This window comes from Pinus tabuliformis, chromosome J (genome assembly GCF_031772625.1).
Source record: "Pinus tabuliformis cultivar Carrire ecotype Pingquan chromosome J, CPIR1, whole genome shotgun sequence".
Classification (NCBI taxonomy): domain Eukaryota; kingdom Viridiplantae; phylum Streptophyta; class Pinopsida; order Pinales; family Pinaceae; genus Pinus; species Pinus tabuliformis.
Window position 1 is genome coordinate 797287542 of NC_142295.1, and position 12992 is coordinate 797300533.

A 12992-nucleotide genomic window follows, 5' to 3' on the forward strand; every position below is an offset into this window, starting at 1 on the left:
CTAGAGAGAAAGTTCATGGGTTTGTAGGTGCAATTGCAGTGAAGATATGAGCTCATAGGTGTTTTTGTGTGTGTTGGAGTCTGATAGAGGGCTAGCTGTGGAAGAGAAAGAGGGACAAGGGCTACATGAGGTAACCTCAGCTATTAAGGTAGAATAGACACCTAAAGGAGTAGGTCTGGGCATAATTAAGAGAAGTATGTGGTCCTTGGAAAACCAAAACAAGAGTTGTCTATAGTAAATATTGCTACAACAATTGTATTTTGGGAAAATGAGAGATGAAAAGACACAACCTCAATGCTAGGAATTTGTCAAGTTTTTTTTTTAGTCTTGTATTGGGTATTTTCTAGGGAGTTGTAAAAGGCTACTTTCCTTGGTACCAGAGCCCTATGGATTTAGTTTTGAAGGATTAATAAGAATTTGTTTTTAGGCATTAATTCTAGTGTATTGCGCATGATCTAATTGCTAGTATATTTTCCGCTACGCAAAATTTATTTTTAAGGTTAGGCACTTCAGTGTGGTTATGTTTTCAGTTTTGTGAAACTGCCAAATATAGACCATACCTGTGGTGCATGATATTCTAACAATTTACCCATGTAGAATTTTTCTTTTGCTCCATATATATATATTGCTTGAGGTTCTAGTTGCATTACCCACCACTCTTCCAAAATCTAATTTTATTATTTCATATACCGTAAAATGGAATGTGATCTCATATCCTTGATCACACACACACACACACACACATATTTCTTGAGGTTCTAGTTTCATTTGCCACCACTCTTTTAAAATCTACTTTTCTTATTTCACATACCTTAGAATGGAATGTGAGATCATATCCTTGATCACATATTTGATTAACACTTATAAAATTATGTTTTATACCTGTTGTATATATGTAGACAGTGCTGAGCCAAATAACTGTGCCAAAGCATCAATTGTGAGGGGTATTTATGAAATGGATGACCCAAATATGCAAATACTTGTCTATATCTATAATTCTTATTTCTTTAGATCAATCAAAGTGTTGGTGTTTCATTATGACAACATACGATATTTTTGAGTTCTTTGAATGAAGGATGAAGAAGAACTAAGAAGAATAAATATCCTTCCTAAACATCTAATCATCCGAGCTGAGAGGAAACATATAGATGTATCTCTATAGTGAAAAAAATAGATTTAAGTATAACATAGAATAAATAATCTATTAATTTATGAGTATCCAATTAATCATTCATTTAATTATTACACAATATAGAAAATAAACTTGCAAGGGATGTCGGGGACTCTGATATTCAACTTTGCGCTTCTTAGTGTCCTACATTATCTAAAAAATATGTAGAAATAAATTATGAAAATCACTAGAAAACACTCACAAGTACACAAATGTTGCATAAATGAAAACCAGAATCCTTTGATTATCTTGAAGATGAAAGTATTACAACAGTATCACCCAAAAATATGCTCCAGGTATCAACCCTTCTTACTTTTAAGTATATATAGAGTTCTTACAAAATATCTAATCTATTACAAATTTTACATGAAAATATAAATCTTTATCCAAGATAATTTGGATAATCCTAATGAAATGGCTCAAAATAGAGATCCTTGAATTGATTTAGTGACTCTGTATAATATTTAAGGCTTTAGTTTCTGACTTCTTGGTTAGAATCAACATCCTTCTAATGATGCTCCTGAATTCTCTGTCTTCTCCTGAAATGCTGTCTGGAAAACATGTTTTCACTAATAAGTTCAACAAAGTTATCCCATTGTTCTTCATCTTGAAGAAAACTCTGATCACCGATAATTTCTTTAACGCTAACAAACTTGGATTTGTCTATTGCTATATCATGTAATAATCTATGATAATATTCATCCTAAACTAATTCACCACGAGAATATTTCAAAGAAGGCATTCCTTTTTGTTCAAGAACATAAAACTTTTTATGAAACTTTCTGATTTGTATCTCTAGATTTTCACATTTGGTTTCTAACTACAACATTATATTTTTCTTGGTCAACACCTTTCTTGAATAACTGCATTTATCACATCTTCAATGCCCATTTCCTCCAGTCCTTCTCTCATTTTTGAATTCAAGAATTTAATAATTTTGTTAGCTTTTCCAGGTCTAGTCTAGCTCATCTTTAATGTCTTCAATAGCCCATAAATATTTATTTAGTAACTGCTCCTATTCAAAATGATTTCTATTCATGGCCACAAGTCAAAAATTAAAGAATTTATATCTATCTAGATTTGTTGTTTTGCTTCTGCTAAACTTTGTGCATTAATAGATTCATCTGAGTATTTCTCTAACTGCTTTATAAGCTTGAATTCTTTTGTAGCTCTAACATGTATGCATTATCTGCTTTGATCTTGTTTTCTTTTGCTCTTTGTAGGGATTTCTTAAGCTTATCTATTTCATCATTCTTCAAAGATAGCCATACACTTCCTTTGCTATTTTTTTCTGCTGAATCAATACCTACTGACTCTGTCTCTCCTATAGGAGTTATAGTGCTAACAATCTGTGCTTTATCTTTGACTAATTTTTCCATTTCTACCTCCATCTTCTGTATATGTAGATTATGTTCAACAATCATGTGCAACATGGTTTCTTTTTCTTTCACAAGCTCTCCCACCTCTTGAGCTTGAGGATGCTCTATTGTTGGTAACTTAAGTCTCCTGCGCAAAGCTTGAATGTCAACATTTCTGCTTTTGATAATTTCCTGTGTGGAATCAACATTATTAAGATCCAATCCTAACTTAATGATGATATACTCTAAAGATATAAACCTTCTGTGTTTGGCAAGAGATGACATTCTTTCCATATTGAGTTGAATATACATATTGTTCAAAGAACTTTGCAATTTTGAAACAATCATGGCATAATTTATTAAAGAAGAATAAATTAATTCACTTGCTTGTTTATGTAAATCTATCTGGTCTATAGGGTGAATTTGTTTTGTATCAAAAGAGAATAGAGAAGTTTTATAATCATCAACAGTCTTTGGAACTAGAACTTTTGGCTCTAAGAAAGCCAACTGAAATTTCTTGCTGTCAAGATCTAATGTAGACAATAATCTATTATGAGTAGATGAGGTCTTATTCCAAAATTGTGAATAAGTAGCAGACTTCAGAGACTCATTCTTCTTCTTTATCTCTATGAATCTAGTAAATATATTCTAACTACTAGAAGAAGGAGAAATAGATGGGTCAGATGCTGTTAATTCCATTTTTTTAAAAGTAAATACAGGCTCGCTTGATACCATCACTGTTGTTGTTGAAACTTCTATAATTATGGCCTCAGATGATTCTTCCTCTGTTTCCCTGGTTTTCCTTCTCTTGAACACTCTGAATTCTGTTGACTTTGATCCTGAAGTAGTAGGAGAAACACTTCCAACTGTTCTTTTGAGTTCTTTTTCTTTTAGGTGAGGTGTTTCAACTGTCTGAGTTGGTGCCTGTTCTTCTGAAATCTCTTGCAAAATATTCTCTTCCCAAATTTCCCTATTGGCAAACTGCTCAATCTCTGGTTTTGAAGTATGAATATAAGGAGTAGAATTTTGTTCAAGTCTGATGGCTAAGATTTTTCCAATAGGATCATAATGCCAACTAAAACTCAATTTAAACTTCATTTGGGCTAGTAAACTCTCTACTTCTTTATTAACAACCCTGGTATTGACGATAAAAGGACCAACTTGAGCCTTTAATTTAAATTGAGCCTTTTGTTTCCTTGACACAAAATGAACTTCATCTACATTTAAACTTTGCCTTATAAATTCTAGGGAAAAAATTCGTAGAGGAAGAAACACTAGTAGCTTATATGGTGGCAACTCACAACCATAAATTCTGATTTCTATAAAAGTTTGATACAAATACCAATCACCAACTTTTGTTTTCTCACTTAACTGTAAAATCCTTTTGATTTCAGTTGAAATCCTTGGTGTTGCATCACTACTAAGAAGACAAAGTGATATATACAAAAAATGATCTACAAAATCACTGAAGGAAAATTCTTCTGAGTTTTTCCTTACTAATGAAGTCCAGTGGATAACAAACTTTGGTTTGCCTTGTGAATCCTGCTTTTATAGTGGCATCTTGAATATTTTAGATTGATGGTATAGGAATAGGTAGATTAATATAGATGGATGTTTAAAAGCTCTTTCAACACAAAAATTCAAAAAATTCTCATGGATATTATCATAAATAAATTGGCTAAAGTTAAATAAAACAAAGGGTTTCTTTCTAGGTGAAAAAACTGACAAGAACCCTAAAATAACCTCATCAACCCATTCATCACTTTGATAACCTAATAGACAACAAAGCATTGAAATAATTTGTCTATACATTATTGGGAACGTAGTTGAGGGGTAAGGTGTATTTCCACAAGGAAATTTAGATCCTTCTAGTAAGAAATACTCGAAAATAAAAAGATATCTATTGGAAAGTGAGTTTTTGTTAAATTTCTAGTAAGGACTCAATTGAAAAAACATGCAGGGAACTAGGAACACTTATCTATAGTGCTTGATGGATAGACTCTGAGGCTATGTAAAACATGGGTTCACCATTTTGGGCTACAATTTCTCTTTGACTGGGTAAGTATTGACTTTCACACCAAGAGACAAATTTAGGAAAATGGTGAGTTTGGGGAAAAATAAACTGTGGTAGCATGGATTCCCAAAAATTAAATTCATCACTGACATCTTCAAATTTTTGGAAAGCCCAATTATGTAGTTCATAGAGGTTGAACTCACATTTTGTTTCCACAATATTGAAATCTAAGTCCACTAATGGTAATTCATCTATATTTGGGATCACATGAGACATAAGGTTTTCAATTTGCAATTTTCCTTTCCCTTTCTAGTTGCTCATTTTGAAAATTTAACAAATAGTGAAGGAAATTGGAATACCAGGGAAAACTGAAGATGTTGAGTGGATAATTTTTGAAACTCTGAAATTCCTCTATCAACCAATTTTATAAGAATGTTATGAACTCTCAGAATTTTTGGTAGAACTACTCTGAGAGAATTTTATTTTTAGGAGAGGATTCACTATCCGTTGGGAGTTTAAATTATCAAGTCTCAAATGAGCATTTGAATGTTGGCAACAATTAAATGCAAGGATTTGGTGGTTATATAATCGATACTTCACAAGAGGGATAGTTGTTGATAAGTTGGCGGAATAATAATGGAATAACGACGAGCTATTTTGGCAGAATAATGGATATATCGGAGGGGGGTGGGGGGTGGGGTGAGGCGGTAAGTGGTTTCAAGCAGGGGGTGGGGTGGGGTGGGGTGGTAAGTGGTTTCAAGTAGGGGGTGGGTGGGGTGGTACGTGGTTTCAAGCACCCGGGGGGGGGGGGGGGGGGTGCGCAATTGATATGTGCGCACCACGTCATAGTTAATGGTTTTATGAAGCCATGTATTGCGGTCCCCCCATCTCCTTCCCCAATTAAATGTTGGGAATGCAAGGGGTCCCGCAATTTCATATCACTCGCTCATTGGAGTAAATATAATAACAAAAGTTGGGAAGTGTGTGATTTTTATTGTGGCGGGATGGATCATTTATTTATATAAACATGAAAATGAATAACAAAATGTACATAATAGAATGGGCACATTTATTACAAAGTGCGTAAATAATTTTTTTTTTTTGACTTTTTAAATCAGAACTTCAAAATTAATGACTATAAGAAGAAATTGTTACAACAAGACCATTAACATACAAGACATTTTGAGCTTTAGTTTTTTCCATTAAGGACAACTATCCCTTTACCCATTATTTTGGCTGGTGCATTGTTTCCAAAAGATACACTTTCCCCTTTGTCTTCCTTTAGAGATATAAATTTATTTTTATCTCCAGTCATATGCTTTGATCATCCACTATCAATGTACGATTGACTTTCTTGGTTTTGAGAGTATAGTACAAAACCGCGCTCTTCTTGTCCTTATTGCTTCATCTTTGGGTTTTTATTTTCATTTATTACAATATCTTCTTCTATGCTTTGATTTAGAGGCCTCAAAGTACTGCTTCTACAATCATGAGATTTGTGCCCAAAATTATTGCACTTGAAATATTCATCATGATCTAATGAGGAAAATGAATTGTAATTTTTTACAACATTCTTATTACAACTTTTGTGATAGTTTCTCTATGGCCCATTTATTGATATGATCCCCTTCTTGTCTTCCTTGTATAGTAATTTCTTACATATGCTCTACAATCTATTGCCTTATGACCAAATTTTTTACATAAAAAACAATACCCATAAAAACAATTTATAGACTTAGATGTAAAATACCTTATTGGGGGAATTAATATTCTAAATCTGTTCCTGGGCTTAGACTGGTCTTTGCTTCCTTGCCTTGTGCTTCTTGTGTTGCTAATGGGTTAATGTCCCTGTTGATCCTTATCTTCATCTCCGATTTTCTTGTATTGCTGCTAGATCCTTTGAGCACATTATCATAGCTTATGGGGCATTATTTGCATTTATTTTTCTAATGTCATTGAGCTTGATTGTCCCTTGGTAGTTTCATGATAATAAAGACATGTTTTAATAAAAGGGGATCTTTGGAAATTGAGAATATCATCTAAGATTTCAAAACTCTTTTCAAACTTCAAAATTTGATTCAACTGATCAATGAATTTTTATAAATCCTTTCTGAATGGTGCAATCATAGCTTATAGTTTCTCATATTTTCCTTTCTTTTATTTGAGTTATATTAGCAAAATTTCTTCTCTTTATTTGCCTCTTTTAGTTATAACTTCATGGGAGAGACTTTTGATTCATTAAGATCATGATTATTTTCTTTCTCATATTTATGTAATGGATCCTCTAGATTTTTAATTCTTCTTCTGAGTATTTATATTTCTTCTAATGCATAGGTAATTTCTCCCTTCAGGTCATTAATACCTTCTTCCTTTGAATATGATTCTTCATTCTAATGATTGATAGCTTGAGTATTCATGGTTTTGAGATGTTCTCTCTTCTTTGAATATTTGAGAACTTATTCCTTTTGAGTTGAATTTTGTGTTCTTATTTCATGTGTAGTATCCATATTTAGATTCTCCACTTCTTTCATTACTTCAACATCATCTCTTCCATCAAACGTAGGAGCTTTCATTGAACCTTTATTAATATCCATGGCCCCTCTAAGATCTTCCTTGCAGTGGCTGGACTAATTCCGAAGGAACCCTCTCTAATACCAATTTTTATATTCACAATAATATTGAGAGGGGGAGGTGAATCAATATAATGATAATTTTTAATTATTTAAACATTCAAGCATCATAAGGAATCAATCTCATAAACTGAACAATTAACATGAGATATACGTGGAAAACCTTAGGAGAGAAAACTACAAAATCTTTTTATATGAAATACCTTGTCGACACTAATCTACTATTACATCAATTTGTAGGCACAAACCTATAGGAGACACCAATCCACTCATCTGCTTTGTAGACACTAACCTCTAGTAGACACCAATTCCCTCTGCTGCTTTGTAGGCACTAACCCACTTCACTTAGTTTGCTTATTTCTTCACAATGTCTATTAGTTAATTTTGCTTTCACCAAGTCTTCTTACTATTTCCTTCACTAGGTATTTTAGTTGCTTATATCTTTACTAGGTCTACTTGTTACTTCTTACTTCATCAAGTCTACTTTCTACTTCTTCCTTTACTAGGTCTACTTCTCCAAAAACTTGTTGCTTTTGGCTTCTTCCAAAGAACAAACTTATACAACATGACATATCCAATTTTACAAATCCAGTTCTGAAATTTCTACCATAGGTACCTATGTATCTCTTCTCCATCTCCTCCAAATTTCACAGTATGAAACATCTAAAAAATAAAGTTATAGAAAAATTCCCAAGCTGACCCGTTTGAAGCATGTTTTAGGAGCATTCATGAGTATTAGCTTCATTAGATTATATCTCCAAAATTATAGCAAAAAAGGGCATGAAATTCTACCACTAGTACCTTGATATTTCTTCTTTGTCTCTTCCAAATTTCACAATATAAAACATCTCTAAAAGTTATAATAAAAATACCAAGCTAACCTATTTGAAGCATGTTTCTGGGGAATTTAGACACACTAAATTCCTCAGATTATAACTCCAAAATTATAGTGAAATAAGGTCTAAATTTTATACTACCATTACCTTGAGATATCTTCTCTATCTCCTCTAGATTTCACAGTCTAAAACATCTCTGAAAGAATTTTATAGCAAAAATACCAAGATGGCATGTATGAAGCACGTTTCAAGGGCATTCAGTAACTCTAACTTCCTCAGAGCATATCTTTGAAATTATATTGAACCAAGGTCTAAAATATGAACCACAAGTACAAGATGATCTTATATATGTATCCCCCAAGTTTCATGGTTTGAGATATCCCAGAAGAAAAGTTATAGTGAAAATTCCAAGATGGCTCATTTACCCTATAAATCACATTTTTTCTTCCACAATTAATCTACAAGAATCACCCCAAAAATAGTCCTCAACTCCTCTTGCGAATTTCGAATATATTCTTACTTGGATTCACTTAAAATGAATTGATATATGCTTTTTTATATAGTGTTTTTATGTTCACTTATGGGGCCAAATTGTAAAATTGGTTGGCTTGGCGTGGTTATACTCTTTGGTTGGGTCATCTTGACGAAATATTTCATATCTCCTCATTCCTATGGAGTTAGAGAGAGTGACATATATCATTGTAAGGGTCTTGGAATAGGAATTCCAACCATATATATTGTTCTCCCATTTTAGCTATGTAACTGCAAAAAAATGGACTTCAGGTATAGGGTATACAAATTGGGCATCAAAATTCCAAAAAAATATTTCCAACAATATTTATTTTCCAATTTTTATCTTGGACATATGTAGTCTCCCACTGTCTTTTAAATCAATGAAGACAATATTTCCAACACTACATAGAATGTGAAGAGGAATAAGATCAAGATTTGGAACCATCACAAGATCTATATTTAGAAGATACTACTTTAACAATATCTCATGATGCACTAGCCAACATCATCACCCCAAAAACCCTAAAGATAAAAGGATATATCAAAAAGAAAAAGGCAATAATGTTGATTTATTTAGGTAGTACACAAAACTTCATCAATTACAAATTAGCACCATAATTTCAAGTAATGATTGTAGATGGAGGCACCATAAATTGTTTAAGAAGTTCCATAGTATTAAGTTGAACATGGGGGAGTATTTATTGGATGGTCCCATGATTGCAATCCATATGGGTGGAGTTAATATTGAATTAAGGGTATAAATATTACAATCATTGGGAACAATGACACTTAATTTTCAAGATAATTTCATGATGTTTTTCTTAGAAGGCAAGGAAATGGAGCTTAGAGGTATCAAGGGGAAAACCTCTAAAGTGACATGCTCTAATAGAATTAGAAAATTACTCAAAAAGGGACACCATGGTGTAATTGCATAATTGTGCTCATTAGATGTTCAAATGTCTATATCATCTACTCTAATGGACCTTTAAAAAGTTATCAACAATGATGCCAAGGAATTTGGAGAGATGCTTGAGGGTCTTCCACCTTCTCGAGATCATGGCCATGCTATTCATTTGTGACCTATAAGTGTACCACCTAACATTAGGCCTTACAAACATCCATATGGATAGAAGAGTGAGATTGACTGTCTGCTTCAAGAAATATTATAGGCCAACATCATTCAATCTATACAATATGCTTTCTCTTCACCAATGGTGATGATTAAAAAAAAATATGGTTCATGGCATAGTCTCTAGATTATAGACAACTAAACAAAACGACCATAAAAGATAAGTTTCCTATTCTTGTCATTAATGTATTATTAAACGAATTGCATGGAGTAGTTTTCTTTACTAATTTGGATCTCCATTTGAGATACCATAAAATCAAAACAAGGCAAGATGACATTCCCAAAACAACATTTAAAACATATTAAGGTCATTATGAGTCTTTAGTTATGCCATTTAGACTTACAAATTCACCTTCAACATTTCAAAGTTTGATGAATTATATTTTCAAACACTTCTTTAGAAAATTTGTGTTAGTATTTTTTGATGACATACTAATCTATAGAAAATCTTGGGAAGAGCTTGTACAACATGTTGACAAGGTCTTAAAACTATCGGAAGAGCAACAACTATATTCAAAGCCTTCCAAGTGTGCCTATGGTATCCAATAATTGGAATACTTGGATCATATTGTATCTCTTGAAGGTGTCAAAGTGGACCCTAACAAAATTAAAGCTATTATGGAATGACGAATCCAAAAAACCTTGAAGAAACTCGGAGGATTCTTAATATTGACAGGCTATCACCACACACTTGTCAAGAACTATTGTCAAATAGTAGCACCTCTAATAACATTATTAAATAAGGAGGACTTTATTGTACTCAACAAGCAACCAAATCATTTGAAAAAATTAAAGACTCTATGTGTATAATTATTGTTCTGGCCACACCTGACTTCACAAACACCTTTTTTGTGGAGTGTGATGCCATGGGCCATAACATTGGTGTAGTTTTAATGTAAGAAGGAAATCCCCTTTCCCTTTAATGCAATAAACTTAATGGAAATAACTTGTTCAAACCATTTATGAGAAAGAAATGTTGGGCACATTGCATGCAATTAAAATATGGCATCCTTACCTAATAGGAAAACACTTCAAAGTAAAAACAAATCTTAATAGTTTGAAGTACTTCATAGTGCAACAAATATCTATTGAAGAGAAACAAATGGGTTACAAAGATGATAGGTTGTGATTTTGAAATTATCTACAAAAAACGAAAACTTAATATGGTGACAATTGCACTTTCAAGGAAAGAAGAAGAAACAAATGGTTTATTATGTGCTATTTCTAATTTTCAATTGTTTGGGTGGAAGAAGCAAGGACATAACAGAAGTAAGAACAAAATTTATTCAAGATCATTTAGCAACTACAAGAATACCCAAGTGCATTACATAAATTTGTGTGGAAGAATTATCTGCTATGGTATCAAAATCACACATATTTATGTAAGAATTCCCATATCAAACAAAAGGTCCTTTTTGAATTGCACACTTCTCCTATAGAAGGAAATTGAAGTTTATTAAAAACTTACCATGGGATCAAGAAGGATTTTTTCAAGGAAGTTTTAAGAATTGATGTTCAATTTTTTGTGGTAGAATGCGTGGTCTGCTAGGAGAATAAGGGAGAAAAAATCAAGAAACTAGGTCCCCTACAACCATTACATATACCAAGTCAATATTGGGAAGAAGTTTCAATGGATTTTATTACAGATTTATACAAATTTAAAGGAAATAATGTCAAAATGGCAGTAGAATATTGATTGACAAAGTATGCCAAATCTTTCTCTCTTTCTCATTATTTAAAGCAAGTACAATGACATCAACATTCATGAAAACAATCCAAAAGATACACGGAATCCTAAATATTATTGTAAGTGACAAAGATCTAATTTTCATTGGAAGTTTTTGGATTTAATTATTTTCTTGTTTTTGTACGCAATTAACTCACATCTTATCTTATCATATCGAATCTGATGGGAAAATTGAGATTGTGAGTAAACGTGTAAAAGGATATCTTGTTGCTTTGAATATGATAAATGGATACAATGGGTTAAGTAGTTTCCCTTGGCAGAATGGTGGTACAACACATCCTTCCATACTTTATAAAAAATGTCCCTATTTATGGAACTTTATGGATGTCATCCTCAATCCATCACATCACCCTTGAAAGGGAATACAAAGGTTCAAGCAATGGAAGAGTACATAGGGCACCAACAAGAGTTTATAAAACTATTAAAGGACAAATTGGTTATAACACAATTAGGATATAACAATAAGTAAATCAACATCATAGTAAAAGGAAACTTAAAGTGTGGATTGGGTATTTTTGAGCCTACAAACATATAAATATATGTTCCTCAAGCAATAAAAGAAGGACAATAAATTAGTACACAAGTATTATGGATCCTATAAGGTGTTGTAGAGGATTGGAAACATGGCTTATAAATTGGAGTTGCCTCCATCTTCATGTGTATAACCAATCTTCCATGTTACCTTCTTAAAGAAGGTAATTGGTGACATGATCAAAGTCGAAAATTTTACTAGAGATTAATAAAGAAGGGAAAATCATACTAGAACCAGAAAGAATCCTTGAAACAAGGAGTAAGTAGCTACAAAATTGAGCAATTACTAAGTACTTCATCAATTGGAAGAACCTACTAGTAGAATAGGGGACATGGGAAGATGATTTATTCTTGTAGAAACACTTGCAATTAGTTAAGTGTTTAGGACAACACTTGTTTGAAGGGGAGGGTCATGTTAAGCACATAAAATCCTTTATTAAGCACTAGATATTGAGTTATTTCATTTATATTGTTATAGTATTATGTAGGGTCATTGTACCTTTTCATTATAATTGTACCCTTTGTCTCCTATATATACGTCGAGGAGACATGGTCCCAGGATCATCTCATCTTGTCTTATGTATTGAATTTATTGTAAAAGGATCTTTCTCCCTCAAAGTGGATTGCATTCATTAAATTGTTATAATTTTTATGGCACAAGTGTCATTACATTTAATGATTGGTTGCAAAAGGTTTAAGGGTCAATTATTAGTTATGGTCTTGTATTTCACATTATGGCATAAAAATGGCTTGGGTTTCTATTTTGTTCTCAAGATGATCCCAATCAAATTCTTTGAGTGCTAGTTTTGGGGGAATTATTTCTTGTCCTTAAGTCCATGAGATGCCTATTTTGATCCTAGGGCCAAAGTTTCCACAAAACATTCCAATAGGGTTAAGATCCTATGGTTTTTGTTGATGTTTTGGACGGAGAAGTTACTAGAGATGTTAGTGACTTTTTTGAAAAGGTCATTGTAGTAGATCTATCTTTCAAATACAATGCCTACAAAATTGCAACAACAATTTGAGTGAACGTTGATACAAAGGATGATTTGGTGTTTGGCAG